The sequence below is a fragment of the Dromiciops gliroides genome, chromosome 4 (assembly GCF_019393635.1).
Source record: "Dromiciops gliroides isolate mDroGli1 chromosome 4, mDroGli1.pri, whole genome shotgun sequence".
Lineage (NCBI taxonomy): Eukaryota > Metazoa > Chordata > Mammalia > Microbiotheria > Microbiotheriidae > Dromiciops > Dromiciops gliroides.
This window is the reverse complement of record NC_057864.1, coordinates 340,567,636-340,591,236: the sequence shown is the minus strand read 5'-3', so window position 1 is coordinate 340,591,236 and position 23,601 is coordinate 340,567,636. Positions and strand designations below refer to the sequence as shown.

The following is a 23,601-nucleotide window of genomic DNA, read 5'->3' as shown; positions in this document are numbered from 1 at the left end:
ATAATTCAAACAATTTTGTAATAATATTTTATTTCCCAATTACATGCAAAACCAATTTTAAACATTCATTTTTTAAAGTTTTGACCTACAAAATCCTCTCCCTTCCTTCCTTCCCTCCCTCCTCAAAATGGTAAGCAATTTGATATGGGCTATACATGTGCAGTCATGCAAAACATTTCCATATTTGTCATGTGAAATAAAACACAGGCCAATCCCCCCGCCCCCCCCAAATAAAGTGAAAAACAGCATGCTTTGTTCTTCAGATTCCATCACATCTTTCTCTGAAGGTAGATGGCATTTTTCATCATGAGTCCTTTGGAATCATCTTAGATCATTGTATTGCTGAAAATAGCTATGTCATTCATAGTTCATTATTGTACAATATTCCTGTTATTATGTACAATGGTCTCCTAGTTCTGCTCACTTCATTTTGCATCAGTTCTTGTAAGCCTTTTCAGGTTTTTCTGAAACCATCCTGATTATTATTTCTTATAGCACAATAGTATTCCATTATAATATAGCACAATTGTTTATCCATTCCCAAATTGATGGACATCCCTTCAATTTCCAATTCTTTACCACCACAAAAAGAGCTGCTATAAATATTTTTGGAAGTATATGTGCTTTGCTCTTGTGCTTGTTCACTCTCTCTGTCCCTCTCTGTGTCTCTGTGTCTCTGTGTCTGTGTCTGTGTCTGTCTGTCTGTCTCTCTCTCTCTGTCATATTATCCATTCTGCTTTGTGTGAGGTAGTATGGAGATAGTACATCAGAGTTGTTTTAATTTGTATTTCTCTAATCAATGGTTTTTTTGAGCATTTTTTTCATATGATTATAGATAGCTTTGATTTCTTCATCTGAAAACTGCCTGTTCATATTTTTGACTATTTATCAATTGAAGAATGACTTTGTTCTTACAAATTTGACTCTGTTCTCTATATATTTGAAAAAATAAGGCATTCATTAGAGACACTGTAAAAAAACTTTCTCATTTTTCTATTTCTTTCCAATATTTGCTGTATTGGTTTTGTTTGTGCAAACCCTTTTTAATTTAATACTATGAAAAGTATCCATCTTATATCTTGTAATGCTCTCTATCTCTTGTTTTCTCTTCTCCAAAGATCCAACAGCTAAACTGTTCCTTGTTCTCTTAATTTGTTTATGGTATCACCCTTTATGTCTAAATCATATATCCATTTTGACCATATCTTGGTATATGGTGTAAGATGTTGGTCAATGCCTAGTTTCTGCCATACTGTTTCCCAGTTTTCTCTGCAAATTTTGTCAAATAAGTCTTGTCCCAAAAGCTGAGGTCTTTGGGTTTATCAAGCAATAGATTACTATGGACATTTACTACAATGTCTTATATTCCACTGATCCACCACTCTGTTTCTTAGCCAGTACTAGACTGTTTTGATGATTACTGCTTTACGATACAGTCTGAGAACTGGTACAGCTAGGCTACTTTCCTTTACTGTTTTTCATTAAACCTTTTGTCCTTTCAGATGAATTTTGTCATTATATCTAGCTTTTTAAGAGAAATATTTTGGTTGTCTGATTGGTTTGGCACTGAATGAGAAGTAGATTAATTTAGGTAGAATTGTCATTTTTATTATATTGGCTCAGCTTACCTATGAGCAATTAATATTTTCCCATTTGTTTAGATCTGACTTTATTTGTGTGAAAAGTGTTTTGTTAATTGTGTTCATACTACTCCTCGGTTTGTCTAGGCAGGTAGACTCCCAAATATTGTATTTTGTCTACAGTTATTTTAAATGGAATTTCTTTTTCTACCCCTTGCTGCTGCACTTTGTTGGTCATATATAGAAATGCTGATGATTTATGTGGGTTTATTTTATATTCTGCAACTTTTCTAAAGTTGATAATTATTTCAACTAGCTTTTTAGTTGATTCTCTAGGATTCTCTAAATATACAATCATATCATCTGCAAAGAGTGATACTTTTGTTTCCTCATTGCCTATTCGAATTCCTTTGTTTTCTTTTTCTTCTATTATTATGACTAACATTTCTAGTATAATAATGAATAATTGTGGTGATAGTGAGCATCCTTGCTTCATCCCCAATGTTATTATGGAGGCTTCTATATCATTCCCATTACAATTAATGATTGCTGTTGGTTTTATGTGGATACCACTTATCATTTTAAGGAAAGCTCCATTTATTCCTATGCTCTCTAGTGTTTTTAATAGGAATGGGTGTTATATTTTGTCAAAAGCTTTCTGTATCTACTGTGATAATCATATGATTTCTGTTGCTTTTGTTATTGTCAATTATGATGATAGTTTTCCTAATATTGAACCAGCCTTGCCTTCCTGGTATAAATCCCACCTGATCATAGTGGATTATCCTTGTAATATATTGCTGTAATTTCTTTGATAATATTTTATTTAAATTTTTTGTCAGTATTTATTAGGGAAATTGATCTGTAGGCTTATTTCTTTGTTTTGCTCTTCCTAGTTTAGATAACAGCACCATATTCATGTCATAAAAGGAATTTGATTTTTTTTTTGGTGAGGCAATTGGAGTTAAGTGACTTGCCCAGAGTCACACAGCTAGTAAGTGTTAAGTGTCTGAGGCTGGATTTGAACTCAGGTCCTTCTGACTCCAGGGCCAGTGCTCTAACCACACTGTCCCCCATAAAAAAGAATTTGGCAGGATTCATTCTTCATCTATTTTTCCAAATAGTTTATATAGTATTAGAATTCATTGTTCTTTAAATGTTTGGTAAAATTCACTTATGAACCCATCCAGCCCTGAGAATTTTTTTTCTTAGGGAGTTTATTGATTGCTTGTTCAATTTCCTTTTCCAAAATAGAGTTATTTAGGTTTTCTATTTCCTCTCCTGTTAATCTGTGCAATTTATATTTTTGTAAATATTCATCTATTTCATTTACACCATCAAATTTATTAGCATATAATTGGGCAAAATAGCTCCTAATAATTACTTTAATTTCCTCTTCGTTGGTGGTGAATTCATCACTTTCATTTTTGATACTGGTAAGTTGGTTTTCTTCTTTTTTAAAATTCAAATTAACCAATAGTTTGTCCATTTTGTTGCTTTTCTTCTCCCATAAAACTAGCTCCTAGTTTTATTAATTAAGTGTTTTTCTTTCAATTTTATCAATCTTTCCTTTGATTTTCAAGATTTCCAATTTGGTGTTTAGTCGGGCATTTTAAATTTGTCATTTTTAAAAGTTTTTTTTTAGTTGCATGCCTAATTCATTGATCTACTCTTTCTCTCTTTTGTTGATTAAGCATTTAGGAATATTAATTTCCCCCTAAGTACTGCTTTGGCTGCATCCCATAAATTTTGGTATGTTTTCTCATTGTTGTCATTTTCTTTAATATAATTATTGATTGTTTCTATTATTTATTCTTTGACTCACTCATTCTTTAGTTTCCGATTAATTTTTAATTTATCTTTACAGGTCCCTTTATTGAATATAATTGTATTGCATTATGATCTGAAAAGGATGTATTTAATATTTCTGCCTTTCTGCATTTGATTGTGAGTTTTTATGCCCCAATAAATGTCTATTTTTGTACCATTGAAAAAAAGTTATATTCCTTTATATCCCATTCCAGAAGTCTATCCTAATTTTTCTAAAATTCTATTCACCTCTTTAACTTTAAAAAAAAAATTTTTGTTAGGTAGATCTAACTAGTTCTGAGATGGGAAAATTGAGGTTCCCCATTAGTCTAGTTTTACTATCTATTTTCTCCTGTAACTCATTTAAGTTCTCCTTTAAGAATTTGGATACTCTACCATTTGATGCATATGTATTTAGTATTGATATTACTTCATTGTCCATGTACATTTTAGCAAATTGTAGTTTCATTCCTAATCTTTTAATTAGATCTATTTTTGCTTTTGCTTTGTCTTGAGATGATTATTTTCTTCACTGAGGTTTTGTACTCTCTTTTCCATTTGGTCAATTCTGCTTTTTAAGGTGCTATTTTCTTCAGTGAATTTTTGTACATCTTTTTCCATTTTGTGGTGCTTCTTTTACCAAGCTATTGACTCTTTTTTTCATGACTCTCCTCCGTCACTCACATTTCTTTGCCAAGTTTTTCTTCTCCCTCTCTTATTTTTAAAATCCTTTTTGAGCTCTTCCAGGAGTTCTTTTTGGACCTGAGCCTCAGTTCACATCTTTCTTTGAGGATTTGCATGTTGTACTCTTCTGAGTTTGCATTTTGATCTTTCCTGTCACCACAATAACTTTCTATGGTTAGGTTCTTTTTTGCTTTTTTGCTCCATTTTCCAGCCTATTTCATGACTTTTAATTTTTATATTAAAGTTGATTAAGTTCTACTCCTAGAATGGAGGCATGCTGTCTGAAGCTTCTTGTGCCTCGCCACTGACCTGCTGTACCAGGGTTGTGGGGCCTAGCCCCTGGACTTCTGCTCTGGAAAGGGTGATGGCCTCCTGCCCTGTGGGCAAAGGGCCTCAACACTGGCCTGCTCCAGTAGGGGTACACTGGCCTGCTGTGCTGGGGGTATGGTGCATTGTCACGGGGCTATATTGTTAACCTGCCCCAGGACTTGGGGTTCTCTGCAGGCTTGTTAGGCCACAGTCTGATGCTGACTTTCATGGACACTGCCTGTACTAGACTGTGAGATAGATCTTTCCTGTGAACCTTCTTAGTTGTCTTAGGCTGATTGGTTCTGCTACTTTAGAATTTGTTTTGAGGTGCTATTTTATAGTTGTTTGGAAATGAATCTGGCAGAACTCAGACAAGTTCCTGTCTAACTCTGCCATCTTGACTCCTAGAAAAAAACATGATTCAAACTTAAAGACCTACTTTAGCATCTTTTTCACCATACCATGCTTATCCTCATTTTTTTTATTCCCACTGTCATAGTCTTATGTCCAGCCCTCTTATGTTTTCAATTTATCCAAAAATGATAATAGTAATAGCTAACATTTATATAGTGCCAGGCACAGGGCTAAGTGCTTTATAATTATCTCATTTGATTCTGACAACCCTATGAGGTAAGTGCTTTTATTGTCACCATTTTACAGATGAAAAAACTGAGCTTAAGTGATTTGTTCAGGGTCAGATATCTAGTAAGTACCTGAGTCAGGATTTGAACTCAGATCTTGACCCTAGGACTTATCTTGATTCTATCTCCTGTACCACCTAGTTGTCCCTATTGCAATAACCTCTTAACTGGTCTCTGCCTTCTCTAATTCACTCTTTCTATAGCAGTCAAAATAATCTCCTTAAATCAAAAGTATGGCTATGCTTAAAAATCCACACTGCTTTCTCATTGTACCTCTTAGAACCACCAGTAGAATATGTTTGCTCAAAGCAAGGATATATTATTTTTATCTTTGTCCACCACCTAGCACAGTGTCATATACATTATATACAATAAATATTTATTTAGAAGATACTTCCTATTCAGGTATAGGCTTGCTATGAAGTCTCTTTTATGATAACTATAAATATGGTTGAATGGGAGTTAATAACACTTTGTCCCATCTGGGGTGGAACAAAATGTTTGCTGTCTTTTTTTTCTTCCTACATAATTGATTAAAAATAGCTTCTCATATAAGTGTGGTTCCACAGGGTTGTTTTTTTTCTTTCAACTTTCTACAATTCATTCATTATGGGGCAAATTAAATGAAGGTATGCTGCTAAATCTATTGTTGAAACTCTAGAGGCCACATCTCTTGTTATCTTGCACGTTCAACAAAGAACCCTTTAGCTTTGTAGACTGAATAGTCCAGTAAATTGCTTTAAAGGTTACTGGAGTGCCAAGAGTATAGAACCAGGGGGAGAAAGGGCTAATGTATAATTGCATTTTGAGGTTGTTGCTACCCTGCTGACTCTTAAGAGCTGACAATGAGCCTGATTATTGATTGGTTTAAAAAAAAAACCTTCTAAAGATCCAGCCAAGTACTTTACTTAAGTCCATGTCTAATAGAGTCTGTGGTCATGCAAAATACTTCATTCTGAGGGAAGGTTGCAGACTTGTGGATTTACTGCTTCCAATTGACTCAATTTTTTCCTTTAATATGCAAAGATATGATATCATTTGTATTGACAACATTGAGAAAATGTGTTCCTTTATCCTTGCTTAAGAAGTTGCTTCTTTAGCAAATATTGACCACCAAAATCCATATTTACAATAGGTATTTTAAGTGGTCAGTTTCAGGAATGTAATGACCTAGGAATATTTGGGATGAAAGAACCAAGTAAATGGAAATTTGTTGAACTATGGCATAAAGTAGTAGTATCAAACTCAAATAAAAAAGTAGAGCATTAAACCATACATAAGGATTCCTGTAGGCTACATATTGACTTAGAAAAATGCATTAATATCTATATTTGATTGTCATTTTGTTGAATATTTCCCAATTATATTTTAATCCAGTTGATATTGTGGGGGCTCTATTTGTTTGACACCTCTGGTGTAAAGGACATGAATCTTCTTGCTTATAGTTCATTATATTTAAAGAGATTAGAACTAGATTTGACTTCTTGTGAACTTTGGGTAGTCTGTCTGGACTTCTCTTAAAATCTTAATGCTTATTTTCTCTATAATCTGGATATTTTTCTTTGAAGATTTGTAGCAATACCATAATAAGGTTTTACTAAATAGGCTTTTCCCAGTCTCCCCTGGGAAGGCTATTAATGCCTTTCCTCTGAGATAAGCTTCCATTTACAACATGCATATCTTGTATGTAACATATTTATTTGCATGTTATCTCCCCCTGAGAATATGAACTCTTTGTGGCCAGGGACTATGTTTTTGTCCCCCTTTTTAGTATTCCTACTGCTTATCATTTTTTTCTTAATACTGACACACAGTAAGTGCTTCATAAATGCTTCTTGACTGACTTCAATATCTTATGTGGAACCCTCACTGTAAAATCAAAAGGAAAGGGAAGAAGCATTTATCTAGCATCTGCTGTGTGCCAGGTACTATGCTATGCAGTTTACAAATATTATCTTCTTTTGCCTTCACAGTAACCCTTAGAGGTAGGTGCTGTTTTTATCCCAAATTTACAGTTGAAGAAGCTGAGGCAAACAGAGGTTAAGTGACTTGCCAAGGGTCATATAGTTAAGTGTCTGATGCTTGATTTGAACTCGGGTCTTTCTGACCCCAGGCCTAGCTCTCTAATCCTCACATCCCTTAACTGCCTCTAAAAAACCATCTGTGCTAATATTTGGCTTGTTATATATTTCTAATGCTTATAAAATTGTTTCTCTAAAACTTCTATATTAATACTTCTAGGTGCTCTGTGACTGTATGTGCACATATTCTATTGATTCGGTGGATAAAACACCATTTTAGCACTACTTCAAATAGATCGTTGTAGCATTTGGAATTTCTATCCCCTGTTCTTCAGTATAAAAGGAGTCAGAAGCGTTTTGCTCAGATGTTTATGAGAGGAGGCGCGAGAGGATCATGGAGCACTGAACAGTATTGGTATTTGAGAGCAGCAGTGCAGCTTATTAGGATGAGGAGGTCCTATGACATCGCCAGGGTGATGCCCTGACTTGCAGGTGAACTGGATTTAAGTAGGCAGAGCTGCTCTCCCAGTCATCAGCCTCATTCTCTCCTCCAGAGTCATCAAAGGTCAGTGGCAAGACAAAAGTCAAGATGATATGATGCCCCAGGATGCAATCGTTTTAGGGACATTAGAGATGGGTATGATGATGCTAAGGTTTGAGGAATAGAAAAAAACTGAGGGATTTTATGTCAGATAAGCTCAACCTTCTTATTGAAGAAGGAAGCTACGGTTATTTTGCTGTAAGGATGAGTGAAATGGCGGCGGGGGGGGTGGCAAAAGGAAAGAAAAAGTATTTGTAACAGTACCCCCTGTGAGGAATGGCATAGGGAATTAATTGATAAGGATAGAAAAGAATTGTCAAACTCAAATGACCATAATCATTCTTATCCTATATCCTGCAGACTATCTTTTCCTCATTTCCTTCTTAGGAACTTTCTGGGTCTTGGGGTCCTCTGGAGAATTCAGCACAGGTATACCTCAACCTATTGCTTGCAGATTGTTGGAAAAAGATCTGCATTCTAAGAAAGTAGTAGCAATCAAAGATACAGGAGTCAAATACAAATCAAGGCTTCACAATCATATCAACAGAGAAAAAAAGAAAACAAAAAGTATACCAGGATTCCTATGCTCTTGAGAAGTGGGAGGTGTTCACAGGAAAGCAAGGCCGGGTGGATGGGATGGGATACTAGTACATAATGTAGGCCAGAAAAAATTTTGTGACAAGGAATGCTGGGAGTATCAAATACCGATACTGTTCATGATCCTCTCGTGCCTTACTCTTCAGTAAGCAGGTCCTCCATCTTTGATTCCATTCCCTTTGTCCTCCAGGATTTTGCTGCTCAAAGTTTTTCGAGGCTCCCTGTTGCCTACCAAATAAAGTTTAGACTCCTCTGAGTGATGTTTCAGGCTCTTTTCAACCTAGCACCACTCCACATTTGCTGTCTTATCTTATATTTCCTTCTTCAGATTCTCTATTCTGACCAAACTGGACACATTTTGCCCCCTGGAGTGCGCTTTCACTTTCCTATGTCTTTGTGTAGGTAGATTTCTCAATGCCTAGTATGCCTTCCCTCCCTCTCTTAAATTCCTAACTACTCTTTAAAAGTACAAATCAAGTACCAGCTCCCCTAGGAGGCCTTCCCCCTCAGTCCTCACAGAAATAGCATTTTGTTTCATAACTCTGATACATTTAGCATGAATTGTAGCTAACTACCTGGGTGGGTGTCATTTCCTTACTAAATTGTAAGCTGCTTAAAGAAAGTGATTTTTGTCTTTTCTAAAATGTATATTTCGCCTACGACAATGCACTGCTTATGGCAGTCAACTTAATATCTTGACTGTTCATATGGATCTCCAGGAAAAGGGTGAAATTGAGGAAGATAATGTTAGAAAGCATGATAGTTTGTGGGAAGGACCAAAAACAGATAAACTACCCTCTGATGCTAAGAGTATACCTCCCAGCTAAGGGAGTACTATGCTAAGGGGTACCCTCCCAACAAAGGAAGGATTATACTGTTATGAGGAAAGTATAGGGAACCATAATACTTTATATTAATCCAGGTGTGCAAGTTAGATAATCTGAAGAACTGTGCCAAATTGAATTAATCCTACTTTAATTGCTTATTAATAAACCTTAGAATGATTAGAGCCAAGTAAGTACAATGAAAGGCAGTGTGTCATAATGGTTAGACAACTGTTTGTAGTCAGGGAGATCTGTGTTTGAAACTTACCTTTGACTAGTTTTTTTTTAGGCCTATAGATTTTGCAAAAATTTAACTCAGGCATTTAAAAATTATTTATTCATGATTTTATTTCTTCACATAACAATCATTTCCCTAATAACCCAATGACTTAATTTGCAAGGCTAAAAAGAAAAAAAAAGCTAAGCAAAACTGAGAGGAAGTAGGAAATAATGTGTATTTTTGACATATAGAAGTAACTGATGTTTAGTACCTGGTTAGCATGAAGTAGTACTTAGACCACCAGATTAGCACCTAGTTAGCAAGAATAAACTATCTGATATCCCTTGTTAGAAAGGAGCTTCTCTAAGTCACTTATTACTAAATCCCATTTTTTATTGGCAACAAAAAAATGTAAACTGCATGTGTCAAATGTATGGTTTGGTTCTTTGATTCTTTGGTTTTTCCATGTATGAGAAGTAGTGAAAATCTAAAGTTACAATCAAACTTCCAGGAAACAAAGTGGAGAAACATACAAGAAAACACCCAAAATTGCAAAAGGAAATTTTTTTTTAAAGTGCCAACTGCATTTACAGATCATCTCAAAACTTTAATAGGAAATGAAAATATAGAATACTTTTTCATTATTTTTTTCTGACTCCAAGGTTATGAATGAAATAGTTACAAAATCCAAACTTCTTCATTATTTAGATAAAATTCCCAACATCTACTAGAAAGCAAGTGGAAGAATGTAAATCTTTTGTATTGGTAGAATCATCTGATAATGTGTATGTGTTTGCATAAAATGAAAAAATATATATATACAAAATATGTAATATATGTATAGATGAGAGAAATATCACCTAATAATGATGATCTGAAATTCAGAGGTGGTATGTTAGGTGAAGCATAAACAAGCAGTTTACTTGTTAACTGTTACTTGTATTAATCCTCCTTCATGCTGTTCTGAAATGACAGACAAAATAAGAATTAAGTTTTTTCATTCTTGAATCTGGAAAGGGCAAAAATTTCAACTTTATAGACTTCACATGGCAAGATGGTCATAAATTTTCTGTTTCTTGATTTCTGAAGACCTTTTCTAACAGAGAACTTATTGATTGTTACTGTTCTGTTCTCAACAATCTAGATCCCTTGTACATTTTTTAAAATGCTCCCACACAATGTCTAATACTATATAATTAGATTAAAAGGGTTCAATGAATGAAACCTTTTGGGCAAAATAGTTTATCACAAAAAAATCAGCATACCATCTAGAAACATTTTTGAGATGGAAATGTTTAGAAAGGAAAAATTTTAAAAATAGGAAATTAATTGATGCTCTAAGAAAAGCTTTTCTAAGAAACAGAATGACATGTTTTAAATTATTTTAGATGTTATTCTCTTTTGTACAAAGAAAAATAATTGTTACCTTTTAGAGGGACTAAAGAAATTATTGGTAGCCCTAAAATAGAAAACTTCCTAAATGTGGGGGCAGCTAGGTGGCGCAGTGGATAAAGCACCGGCCCTGGATTCAGGAGTACCTGAGTTCAAATCCGGCCTCAGACACTTAACACTTACTAGCTGTGTGACCCTGGGCAAGTCACTTAACCCCAATTGCCTCATTAAAAAAAAAAAAAAAAAAAAAAAGAAAACTTCCTAAATGTGCTGTAGTGAACAGTTGACTTGAAATCAGCAAGACCTGGCTTTAAATCTTGCCTCAGATACTTCCTAGCTAGGTGATCCTAAAGTCAGAGCCTCTCTGAGCCTCAGTTTCCTCATCTCTAAAAATGGTGGTGATAATGATACTTCACAGCATTGTTGTGAGAACCAGAGATAATGTATGTAAAACACTTAGCAAACGTTAAAGCTTTATATAAATATAAGTTATTATTTTATTATGGTGATTTTTTTAAAAATCATGTCTAAAATTTCTGAAAAGAACTAGTCATCCCAAGTATAAAGTAAATATTTACTGGGGGGAAAGCCTTGTGGTGTGTTAACCCACAGATTTAAGTAAGTCAAGTACTTGTCTCTATTACTGGATTTTACTCCAGATATTTTGTACTATGTGAGTCAAATTACTAAGATACATCTATATTGATTCCGGAAGCATTTCAGATGAGGAAAATTTTTGTTGACATCTGTCACAAGACAGGCTTGAGCATAAGACATCGCATAATCTGTGAACTTAATATTTACAGTATTGTATAACAATGTTTGGGATCATGGCTATAATAACACACCATCTATTACAAGTATTTGTCAATAATATTCAATGGGGTTATATTAAAAGAAATTAGCCAGAGTTGACTCTATTCAGGACACAGTAAAAATTTCATGTATGTTCATTCAATTACTGTAAATCCAGCTATGGTCATAACCTGTCTGGGACTAATTAATATGCTCAGAGATGTTAGATGACTTGCTCAAGGTCACACAAATAGTAAGTGGCCCTGATGGTGAATGGCCAAAAGTATGGTGATGCTTTCAGAGTTCTCAGAAAACCATAACAACTGCATTTCCATGAGTTGTGAAGGAAAAAAGGAAACAAGCATTTTTAGGCACCTATTATGTGACAGGCATTGTGTTAAGTGCTTTACAAATATTCTCTCATTTGATCCTCAAAACAATCCTGGGAGGTAGCTGTTATGGTACTTGTTTCACAGTAGGTGAGACTGAGACAAGTAGAGGTTAACTGGTTTACCCGGGGTCACACAGGTAGTGATGATAATAATTGCTAACATTTATAAATTTATGATGTGCCAGGCACTGTGTTAAGTGCTTTACAATCTCATTTGATCTTCAAAATAATCATGGTGGGTAGGTGCTATTATCATCCCCATTTTACAATCAAGGAAACTGAGAATTGACTTACCCAGGGTTACATAGCTAGGAAGTGTCTCAGGCTGTGTGAACTCAGGTCTTCCTGCCTCCAAGCCCAGCTCTCTAACGTCTGCATCATGAAACTTTCTCATGCAACTGAAGGTTGACATATTTCAACTGAATGGCTATATAAAGCTGAAGAAAAAGGCTCTAGATATAATCTTTTTTTTAATTAAAAAAAAATTTGCAGGGCAATGAGGGTAAAGTGACTTGCCCAGGGTCACACAGCTAGTAAGTGTCAAGTGTCTGTGGCTGGATTTGAACTCAGGTCCTCCTGAATCCAGGGCTGGTACTTTATCCACTGCGCCACCTAGCTGCCCTCTAGATATAATCTTATTCCACCTTGATTGGAGGTATAACTAATTTAATGAAATCTATTTATTTTGAATATTTTGGCAAACAGTCTCACCCTCCTCCATAAATAAAACAGATCTATAGCCATAGGAAGTGCAACTGGCAGATTAGTAGTTGTGATGTTTAAAATCTAAAGTGTGGTCACCTTATTCCTGTCCCAGATGTAGGGAAAACTAGCTAGGGTTTACGTATAAATTAGAAGCTTTAGCACAGAAGTTTGGCATTAGGCATTTTTTAGTGAAAAAGAGAACACCTGGGTCAGATAGTCAAGAAAAAGGCCTATCTAACCTAGAGTTCTCAAGTTCTCCCACCACCAGCCTGTTCAAGCAATGAACTGAGAGAGCAAGTTTTCTCTCTGTCCCAAGGAGAGGCGGTTCTTCCACCCAGCTTCAAGCTAATTGGCTAGCATCACCCAAATCCATTGGTTCACTGGACTTGAGGGTGGTCCTGTGTTGAGGTCACAGTTCACCTTCTTCAGAGTTAGGCAGGTGTGGTTTCAATTGAATCAACTTTAAAAGTCAGTCAATCTCAGTCAATCTAATCAAGCTGGGGCCTTTGGGAGTTGGCAAAGCCCATTATTTTCTCACATAGTGATAGGTTTAGTCATTTTCAGTCCTCCCAGTTCTGGAATCATTAACAACAATATATATTACTGGAGATAAAACATATATATGGAGTCACTGGGTCTTATCCAGACTGAGAAACTGCAGAGTAGACATTTTTTATCTGATCTATAACCATAGAATCATGTGAGATTTTTCAATAAACTGAAATGAATAAAAAGATACCCAAAGATCTCTTTTTTTTTGAGAGTATGTACTAAATTATAAACAAGACTAATTGTTGCCAAGTAAGTTTTGCTTACAGTAAAGCTCAAAGAGTAATTTGTGAGAAAAAATTATGTATTGTTTTCTTTTCATATTCATAATTTTGTTCCTTGTATGTATCTATTTTTGTCATAAACTAAAGAAAAGTAGTTGATACACTAGCAGTGGAGACATACTGCTTGAACACAATTTACTGTATGGAAATAAGGAGAAAATTAGAAACTCCCTTTCCCCCCTCCTCTTACTTTATTTTATTTTATTTTTGGTGAGACAATTGGGTTGAGTGACTTGCCCAGGGTCACACAGCTAGTAAGTGTTAAGTGTCTGAGGCCGGATTTGAACTCAGGTCCTCCTGACTCCAGGGCCGGTGCTCTATCCACTGCACCACCTAGCTGCCCCTCCTCTTACTTTTTTAAAAGTAATTTTTCAGTTCCTATTTAGGGGTCCTACTAATATAGGTCAACATCTACTCTGCTACATTGTCTTAGATTGTTTTCTAGAGCATTGAGGGATTAAGTGATTTACATAGCACAAATGCTATCAGAGACAGAATTTGAACTGACTCCAAGGTAAGTTCTCTTTCTAGGAGGTCAGGAGTTTACATATCCAGCACCTCTGTATTGTTGAAATCACGGGTCCAGTCTCTATTTCCATATAGTAGTACTAAATATAATTTGATTGGTACTGGTTTTTAACTTGTGATTATTTTGTTCTTGTACAAGTTGCCTTTTTTGGTGATCAGTGTATCTAAATCCAAATTGTACATGTAACTCAAAGTTATATAATTTGTCTTAATTTCTTTTTGTATTATGTCAATTTATTGATATGTTATTTTGTATAATGTTAGCTACCTAGGTGGCACAGTGAATAGAATTCTGGGCCTGGAGGCAGGAAGACCTGAATCCAAATATGGTCTCACACACTAACTAGCTGTGTGACCCTGGGCAAGTACTTAACCTCTGCCTTCCTCAGTTTCCTCAACTGTAAAATAACAACAACAACAACACCTACCTGCCAAGGTGATTATGAGGATATAATGAGATATTTGTAAAGTGCTTTAGCACAGTGCCTAGCATATAGTAAACACTTAATAAATATTTATGAAATGTTTATTCTCTTCCTATTTCCTTCCCAGAATCGAAATTTTATGTTAAATATCTGTACAATTAGACTTAATAACTACTTAAATTATTTTTAGTGCATAAAGAATCATACTAGAGGGCAGCTAGGTGGCACAGTGGATAAAGCACCAGCCCTGGATTCAGGAGAACCTGAGTTCAAATACGGCCTCAAACACTTGACACTTACTAGCTGTGTGACCCTGGGCAACTCACTTAACCCTCATTGCCGTGACCAAAAAAAAAAAAAAGAAGAAGAATCATACTAACACCTTTATAGTTTCTAAGGCCCTATCAGGATTCTTTGTTAATTTTCAATCACTTTTTTACTTTTTAAAATTATCTTTACATAATGAATTGCAAAGTTAATTTGAAGGTACAGATAGAAAAACTAGAGTAGGGGCACTTTTTTTTTTTTAGTGAGGCAATTGGGGTTAAGTGACTTGCCCAGGGTCACACAGCTAGTAAGTGTCAAGTGTCTGAGGCCGGATTTGAACTCAGGTACTCCTGACTCCAGGGCCGGTGCTATATCCACTGCGCCACCTAGCTGCCCCCAGGGGCACCTTTTTAAATCATGGATCCCTTGGATGGTCTCATGAAGTAGCCAATATAATAAAAATGACAATTCTACTTAAATTAGTTAACTTGTTTAGTGCCATACCAAACTACCAAAAATTATTTTCTAGAGCTAGAAAAAATAACAAAATTCATATTGAAGAACAAAAAGGTCAAGATTATCAAGGGAATTAATGGGGGGGGGGATGAAGGAAAGTGACCTAATCAAACTCATTAGGGTACCTTAGTAAGTCAGATGGCAATGTCATTATGTTGAGACTAAAACTATCTCTTTGTAATTTCTCCTTAGAGTTTTCTAGTTCTATATTTAGAAACAAAGAACGAATATTCTCTTTTCTGTATGACAACTTTGGCATATTTGAAAATGGCTTTTGTAAAGAAAGTTTTTTTAAAAGTTCATTATGTATAAGCAGTAATAAACAATAGCAACAATAGTGGTCTATCTTTTCTCCATTAAACATCTAGATCAGAGAACTACTTAACTTGGGGCCCATAAAATTTAAAAATATTTTGATGACTGTAGTTTATTATAGTTTCCTTTAGTCTTCACCAGGTTGCTAAAAGGAGCTATGATTGGGGGGGTGGGGGAAGGGGCAGGCAAAGTTGACCCTGATCTAGATCCTTCAACTGTTCTTCATGCGATATGTTTTGGTGTTGCTACTCCATTTCCATATCTTGGCAGAAAACAAAATTGTGGCCTTAAGCAGGAGGCTACAACATGAATGAAGGGTGAAGTCATTCCACATTATGATCTCCATTTTAATTAGTCCTTTTCCAGGACTAGATATGGATTTTCCATGGCCAAAGCCACAAATGTTTGCATGCATCATGACTTTGACCCTTTGTTACTTCTTTTCACAAAAGAGTACGTTGTATTATTTATGAACCTTCATAGTGTTTAGGAGATGTGTGTGTATGTGTAGTATATAAAATAAATGGGACTTTCTTTAGTAATTTAAATATTTACTATATTTGTATGATTTCTCCCTTACTTGAAAAGCTCTAGACCCTTCAAAGAACAGATATTTCTCAAAACGAAATAGCAAAATGGTAGAGGTGAATAGTAGCAGTGTAGAAAAGGATGAGAAGAAGGTGGAATTTAGTAATTCAGGGTAAATGTTTTTTGGATACTGAGTAAAATGGTTGTGAATTATATATTCAGCCATTTATCACCTCAAAATAATTAATTACAAATATGTCAGAGTAAAGAATAAAAATGGTGATGGGCAAGAAATTGTTCTAAGGAATTCACTTTGTAGCAGGCATTCTTTTTTTTTTTTTTTTTTTTTTTTTTTGCAGGGCAGTGAGGATTAAGTAACTTGCCCAGGGTCACACAGCTAGTGTTAAGTGTCTGAGGCTGGATTTGAACTCAGGGTCCTCCTGAATCCAGGACCAGTGCTTTATCCACTGCGCCACCTAACTGCCCCTTATAACAAGCATTCTTAACTGGGGTTCATGAACTTACAGAGATATAGAAATATAGCTATATAGTTTTTATATACAGATAGATATAAAGTTATGCTATATATAGTCTTATGCATATAGTTATACAAAATATAATTTCATACATGAAATATAGTGTTATATATGCATAATATGTATAAACATGTATATATAACATGATGTATGTAGATATATTCCTATATATACACACATATACCACTGTATTTGAGCAAAATTGGTTTCCTTCATAATTCTATGCATTTCATGTTCTGCGTTAAAAACATTCTTAGAAGGGGTTCAATAGGTTTTGCTAGACTACCAAATTGGTCCATGACCCAAAAAGGTTAAGAACACTTACCTGACAGAAAAACAAAATCTGAAGCATCTGAAAAAAAAATGAGACTGATGAATAAATTTTACAGGGCAAATGAAAGAAAGAAATCTCCAGAAGGAAAAAACAAAACAAAAGACATAGTAACAAAAATGTGTCTACTCCAAGGACATTCCAAACAAGTTAGCTTAATAAGAGGAATGAGTGTAGACTTAACATCTATAAAAATGTACATAAAATAAATGAAACAAGAACAGAAAAGATAAGCATTAAATTTAATAACCTGGAAAATCTTAATAAACTGGGAGATTCTCTGAGAATAGAATTGCCTTGTTAGAAGGCAACAATGCAGAGTCAACAAAACAAACCTCAGTCCACTAATAGGATGTTTTGATCCGAGATTCCTACAAGTAAAGGAACTGGAGGTTAAGGTACTGTGAAAAAACCTTGCAATTGATCTCACAGAAAAACATAAAGTAACAAAGAATCAAAATACCACATTTCAGGAAATAAGATAAGAAACTACCTTGGAAGTATCAAACAAAAATAAAAAGCAAAGTGAAGATACTATCAATAGAGTTCACAGGACACCATCCGAGAGGAAACCTTAATTTATCACCCAAAAAGTAGCTGTCAGGACTTGAAAGCAAAGAATGATCAAGAGATCATTCAGTATGTAACATGCCATAAGATGTAAAAACAAGTTAATATGTTTTTGAAGTTTCACTTTGTTAGAGAAACTCTGAAAGTCTGAATAATAATAATGAGAGAAAAGTCTCCATAAAAAGGGAAAGGGGCACAATAATAGCTAGTGGGAATAATTGGGCTATTATTTCTCATTTGTATTACTTGTGTTTGGGTAGCAGAGGAAAGTCTGACTGGTGTTTAAACTATGCTTCTTGGACGACACAAGGAAGAATTTAGAAAATACTCCATGGATTATATCTGTGTGTTTTATCAGGAAGACTGATATGCTATAAAGAGTGCTGATTTTGGGGGGCAGCTAAGTGATGCAGTGGATAAAGCACTGGCCCTGGATTCAGGAGGACCTGAGTTCAAATCCAGCCTCAGACACTTGACACTTACCAGCTGTGTGACCCTGGGCAAGTCACTTAACCTCATTGCCCCACAAAAAAACAAACAAAAACAAACAAACAAAAAGTCTTAGGGGCAGCTAGATGGGGCAGTGGATAAAGCACCGGCCCTGGATTCAGGAGGACCTGAGTTCAAATTCGACCCCAGACACTTGACACTTACTAGCTGTGTGACCCTGGGCAAGTCACTTAACCCTCATTGCCTGCGCAAAAAAAGAAAAGGGGAAAAAAAAGAGTGCTTGTTTTGGAACTGGGAAGATCTGAGATTTTTATTTCCACTTCACATATTTACTAGTTTTATGACCCCTGACAAGTCACTTAATGGCCTCAACTTCATCTGTTAAATATGGATAATGAATATATTAACACATTTGTGAGGATCAAAGGAACACATGTATATATAATGAGCTTTGCAAAACTTTAAAGTGCTATATGTATCAGTTATTAACAAAATTTATAAATTTAGATAAAAGTAAACCCTACACGTGAATATGTTATCTAGCCAGTAATCTCAGTACATAGCTTTGCTTTTTTTGGATAATAAACATTTTAATTTAAAGTTTTGAGTTCTCAATTCTATCCTTTTTTCCCTCCCTTCCACTTTCCCTGAGACAATAAGCAATCAGATATACATGTGCACTTATGTAAAACATTACCATATTTGTCATTTTGTACAAGAAAAATTGCTTAAAAGAAAAAAATTAAAGTAAGTGAAAAATAGCTTGTTTCAGTCTGTTCCATCAATATCAGTTCTTTCTTTGGAGGTGGATAGTATGTTTCATTAATAGTCCTTTGGGATTGTCCTTTGGATCACTGTATTGTTGAGAATAGTTAAGTCTTTCACAGTTCTTCATCAAACTATATTGCTGTCTCTGTGCACAATGTTCTCTTGGTTCTGTTCTCTTCGTTATACATCAGTTTATACAAGTGTTTCTAGGCCTTTCTGAAATCATCCTGCTTTTCATTTCTTATAGCACAATAATATTCCATTGCAATCATATACCACAGCTTGTTCAGTCATTCCCCAATTGATGGGCATTCCTTTGATTTCAATTCTTAGCCACCACAAAAAGAGCTGCATAGCCTTGCTTTTTAAAGTCACTAGTTGTACACAGAATGTTTAATTGGCAGGTGTAGTCAAGTGACTCAAGTTCTTGCTCTCTTTTGATTTATAGTTTAGATTAATGCCGCTTCTTTCCTCCCAAGTTTCCATGGGGTGAATTGCAAGGGTTATTTTTAGACTATTTCTGTTCTAGTTTTTATCACTTGTACTCAGTTCGTTTGTGTAAGGCCTCTCTTTTTTTTAAAAAAGAAAAAAGTAGTGTATTTGTTTATATCATGAATTTCAGCAAACCTATTCATTTGACCAAAGGTAATATGCCAATACATTGACTAGCATGAGTACGTGAAGAAGACAAAGGAAGCAATTGTGTGGTGTTTTTATAATGTGTTGCTATGATTTCTTTATTATAGAGATAATTATCAACATCTTGGTCTAATGCCTATAACAATTGAAATAATTTTTACCATATTTTTCAATTAAACATTTTTTTAAAAGTGGCATGAAATAGGCTTAATGTTTAATTGCATTTTGATAGTGCAATAGAATTTGTATGTGAAGGAATGGATTAGTTACTAGAAAAAGAATAAGATAAAGGCCTATCATCTTTCTGCATTATTTAATGTTAAAATTCGCACTCTATGATATCTAGAAAGGATATTTTGTCCTTGTAAAGCAGGTACCCATCTTAGGTCTTGGCTAGTGTTTTCTATGTCAGGCACTGTGTTGGATTCTGGGGGATACAGTAATGAAAAATGGTGCTTCTTCTCAAGAAACATACTCTAACAGGGTCTGTGCCTTCGGAGGGAGGGGGAGGAGGTGTGAGGTCTGTGCACAAAGAAGCGATTTGAAGTGAGATATGATATAGGCAAAGGAGAAATGTAGACAGAAATCTGCTAGGAACATGAATAAATGATCTTCTTCCGTGAGAGAGGGTGAGAAGGGAATCAGAAATGACTTGATATAAAATAGATAGTACCTAAACTGGACTTTAATGAAAGAGGAGATTTGGGGAAAGTGCATTTCTTTTTTTTTTCTTTTTTTTTTTAAGTGAGGCAATTGGGGTTAAGTGACTTGCCCAGGGTCACACAGCTAGTAAGTGTTAAGTGTCTGAGGCCGAATTTGAACTAGGTCCTCCTGACTCCAGGGCCGGTGCTATATCCACTGTGCCACCTAGCTGCCCCCGAGAGTGCATTTCTTGTAAGGAGAGGCTGCCTGCTTGTGCTGTCCTTCCCTAAACTGCGATACCTAGAACTACACTTAGTACTCCAGTAGTGTTCTGACCATGGCAGAGTATAGTGAGACTATCCTGCCTCTATTGTGTTTTTATTAATATAGTCTTCAATCAAATTAGCATTTTAGTAGGGGTTTCACACTGTTGCTTCTTATTGTACTTGCAGTCAGCTCAACCACACAGGTATTGTTCATATGAACTGCTGTCTAGCCAAGTCTTCCCCAATTGATTTTATGATCCCAAGTGCTTATTAGACTTCAATTAAATTTTAATAAGTGGGCATGCCTAGGTGCCATCCTGCTATAGAGTAGCTTTCCATTTCATAGTCATACCTTATATCTTTTCATTCCTCAACTATATGAGCATGTTCTTGAATTTTCATTCATTCAGCAAACATTTATTAACTAAGCCCAGGCCATGTGGGAACACACTATTCCAGGCTTTGGGGATTCAAAAATAAAACATCATAATCCCTGTCCTAAAGGTGTTTATAATCGAATATGGTGGCAGTGGGGGTGGAAGGAGATAAAATATATGAGCAAAGAAGACACCCCAAGCAAAATTTCATATGAGGTAGAGAGAGATCTTTGATCTATAGGGATCAGAGAGAGCTTCATAGAATAAATTATAGTTGAGCTAAGCCTTGAAGCAAGAAAAGGATTTCACAAGTGGACAGGCAGTCATAAAATTTGTATACCCTTTTGGCCTTTGCTTCTCCTTTTTCTTTGCATACTTTTATTTTTGTCAAAGTCACTATATATGTATGTAGGATAAAGAGAAAGATCTTTACTTCCATCCTATTAAATTATAGCAGATTGTGATTGAAATAACTAATTTATATACATGATCAAGGGGGAAAAACACCTTTCTCCTCCAGCTTCTTAGTGTTTGAATTAATAGAATTTTTGAAATGCTTCCATTTCACTGGAACTGAGACCAGCATACTGAACTGAAATGGAATTATTGTGATACAAAAAGGTTTTTAATGTCAGAGAAAAATAAAATCTTTGTGTAAAGGAGAACAAATCAAAATTCTGACATGCCTGTTTTCCTCTCCCCCCAGCCTTTTCAATTATAGTATTACAGAAGGACTCCACAATCTGGCTTCAACTATGTCATCTCCTACCACTCCCCATAAAGATCAAACAAACAGGGGCAGCTAGGTGGCGCAGTGGTTAGAGCACTGGCCCTGGATTCAGGAGTACCTGAGTTCAAATCCAACCTCAGACACTTGACACTTACAAGCTGTGTGACCCTGGGCAAGTCACTTAACCCCAATTGCCTCACCAAAAAAAAAAAATCAAACAAACAAAAACCAACTCAGTGATTACATTAAACTAAAACTCCCAAAATTTGCCACCCCTTGTTGATCTCACCTTTGCTCTAGCTATCCTTCCCTCCTCACCCCCATCTTGTCTGTGTCACTCAAAATCCTCTCCTTAAAGGCAAATCTTGTTTATGGTTTTATTCCTTAACATCTAGCACAATGACCTGTAAAACGACGATGGTGACAGCTAGCATTTATATATGTATTGTTTAAAAATCTAAATGTGGGTTCTAATCCATCCCCCCCAGTTTTGGGGGGAAACTGGCTAAAATCACTGATAAATTCACCAAGAGTTTAGACTTTTTAAGTGAAGAGAAAGATTGAGAACAGATTCCTTATAGTATGGAAATCCTAGCTTTCCTCACAGCCCATGTCTTGAACCAAAAGAGGCAGAGGCTCAGCATCTGCTTCCTACTTCCTGTCCTCCTCCCAGAAGTGGGAGGTTCTTAAAGTTGATTGACTGAGAGGGGTCTCCTGTTGATGTTGTAGTCCACAGGCTCTAAGAGCACTTGATGTTGCAGTCCATAGCCTGTGAGAACACACTGACCTCAGTGTTGGCTAGTGGCTAAATTCTAATTACTCTTAAGTGGGTACACAGTAGTTCCTCATTCACACCCAATTCAAACACTACTAAGTCATTCAAGTCAGACCCCTGGACATCTACCAAATTCCATTATCTTAACCCATATAAAAGCTTTAAGGTTTGCAAAGGGTTTTACATGTATCATTTCCGGTTTTCCTTACCATAAGTACTATTGTTATTCCTATTTTATAGTTTAAGAGGCAGACAGGTTGTGACTTGCCCAGCATCCTGAAACTAATAAGTGTTTTAAGGCTGAATTTGAACACAGTGCTCTATCTACTGTACCACTTAACTACATTATAGATGTTTTCAAGTGAAATCTCTAGTGATGTGGATTTTTCTTTTTTTGTTTGTTTGTTTGTTTGATTTTGGGGTTTTTTGTTTTTGTTTTTGCAGGACAAAGGGGGTTAAGTGACTTGCCCAGGGTCACACAGCTAGTAAGTGTCAAGTGTCTGAGGCCGGATTTGAACTCAGGTACTCCTGAGTCCAGGGCCGGTGCTTTATCCACTGCCCCACCTAGCTGCCCCCTTGGATTTTTCTATATTCTTCTAGGCCATTAATTATTTTATTGGACCAAAATTCAATTCAAGGTGCTGCCCTTAATCTGCTCTTCTAAAGCAACAGTCTGTATACTTTTTAAATAGCAATAAAAATTATGTATATTTATATATAAATTATATGTATGTACTTCTGTGATAAGATGCATATTTTAAAACTTACACAAAAATTGCCTTTTTAAAAGAATGAGCTAATAATGAAAAATTATCTTGTCCTAGAGTTGATAGGGTGCTACTGGGGTTTGTTGTTATTTTTTGTACTTCATTCTGGAAGAGGACTATTTATTGTCTAGGGGAATGATATGATCAGACTGGACTTGATTAGGAAAGCTATTGTACTAGTTCAGGCAAGAGGTGATGAGGTTCTGAATTAGGATGGCAGCTGTGTCCGTAGGAAAAAAGGGCAGATTAAGGGATGTGGAAGTAGAACTGACAAGAGTTGGCAGCTGATCGGACATGTGGCTTTGGAGTCAACTAGGTGACTCGAAGGATGTTCTGGGCAGGATAAGGAAATTTATTAGAAGATGGGTAGGTCCAGGAAAGAAAAGATAATGAAAGTATATTTGTTATTCATACTTACTCATCCAGTGTGTACTTATTCTGCCCCACCCAGAGTATAAAGGGGTAGACAAGACTCATTCACCAGTTACTGCCCCCAGTACAGGGCTCCCCTTCCCCCAGGGGCACCTTCCAGTAGCCATCAAGTGACTATGGGTGCAGCAATAGGGATGGAATTTCACCACAGGCCTCTGCACCTGCTGTGAGTAGCACTTAATTAAGATTATAACTGCCCTGAGTGCTTGTGAGAGGTCAATAGCTGGTCCTAAATGGGGAGGATGGGAGCTGGAATAAGGAAAGGAAGGATAAGAGAATAAACATTTATATAGCACCTAAGATGTGACAGGCTTTAAAGAGGAAGTCCATAGAATGGGGGAAAGTATATTTGTGGTTGTGTGGTGAGCTCTCGCACTCACTCACTCTCCCTCTCTCT

The 23,601-nt window shown here is 35.8% G+C and overlaps 1 protein-coding gene across 5 annotated transcripts in view; it reads left to right on the top strand.

The window, feature by feature from the left end:
• The window catches only part of WASF1 (WASP family member 1), a 125,995-nt gene that overhangs the window by 31,040 nt on the left and 71,354 nt on the right, over positions 1 to 23,601 (top strand). The gene's annotated exons all lie outside the window — the stretch shown is intronic.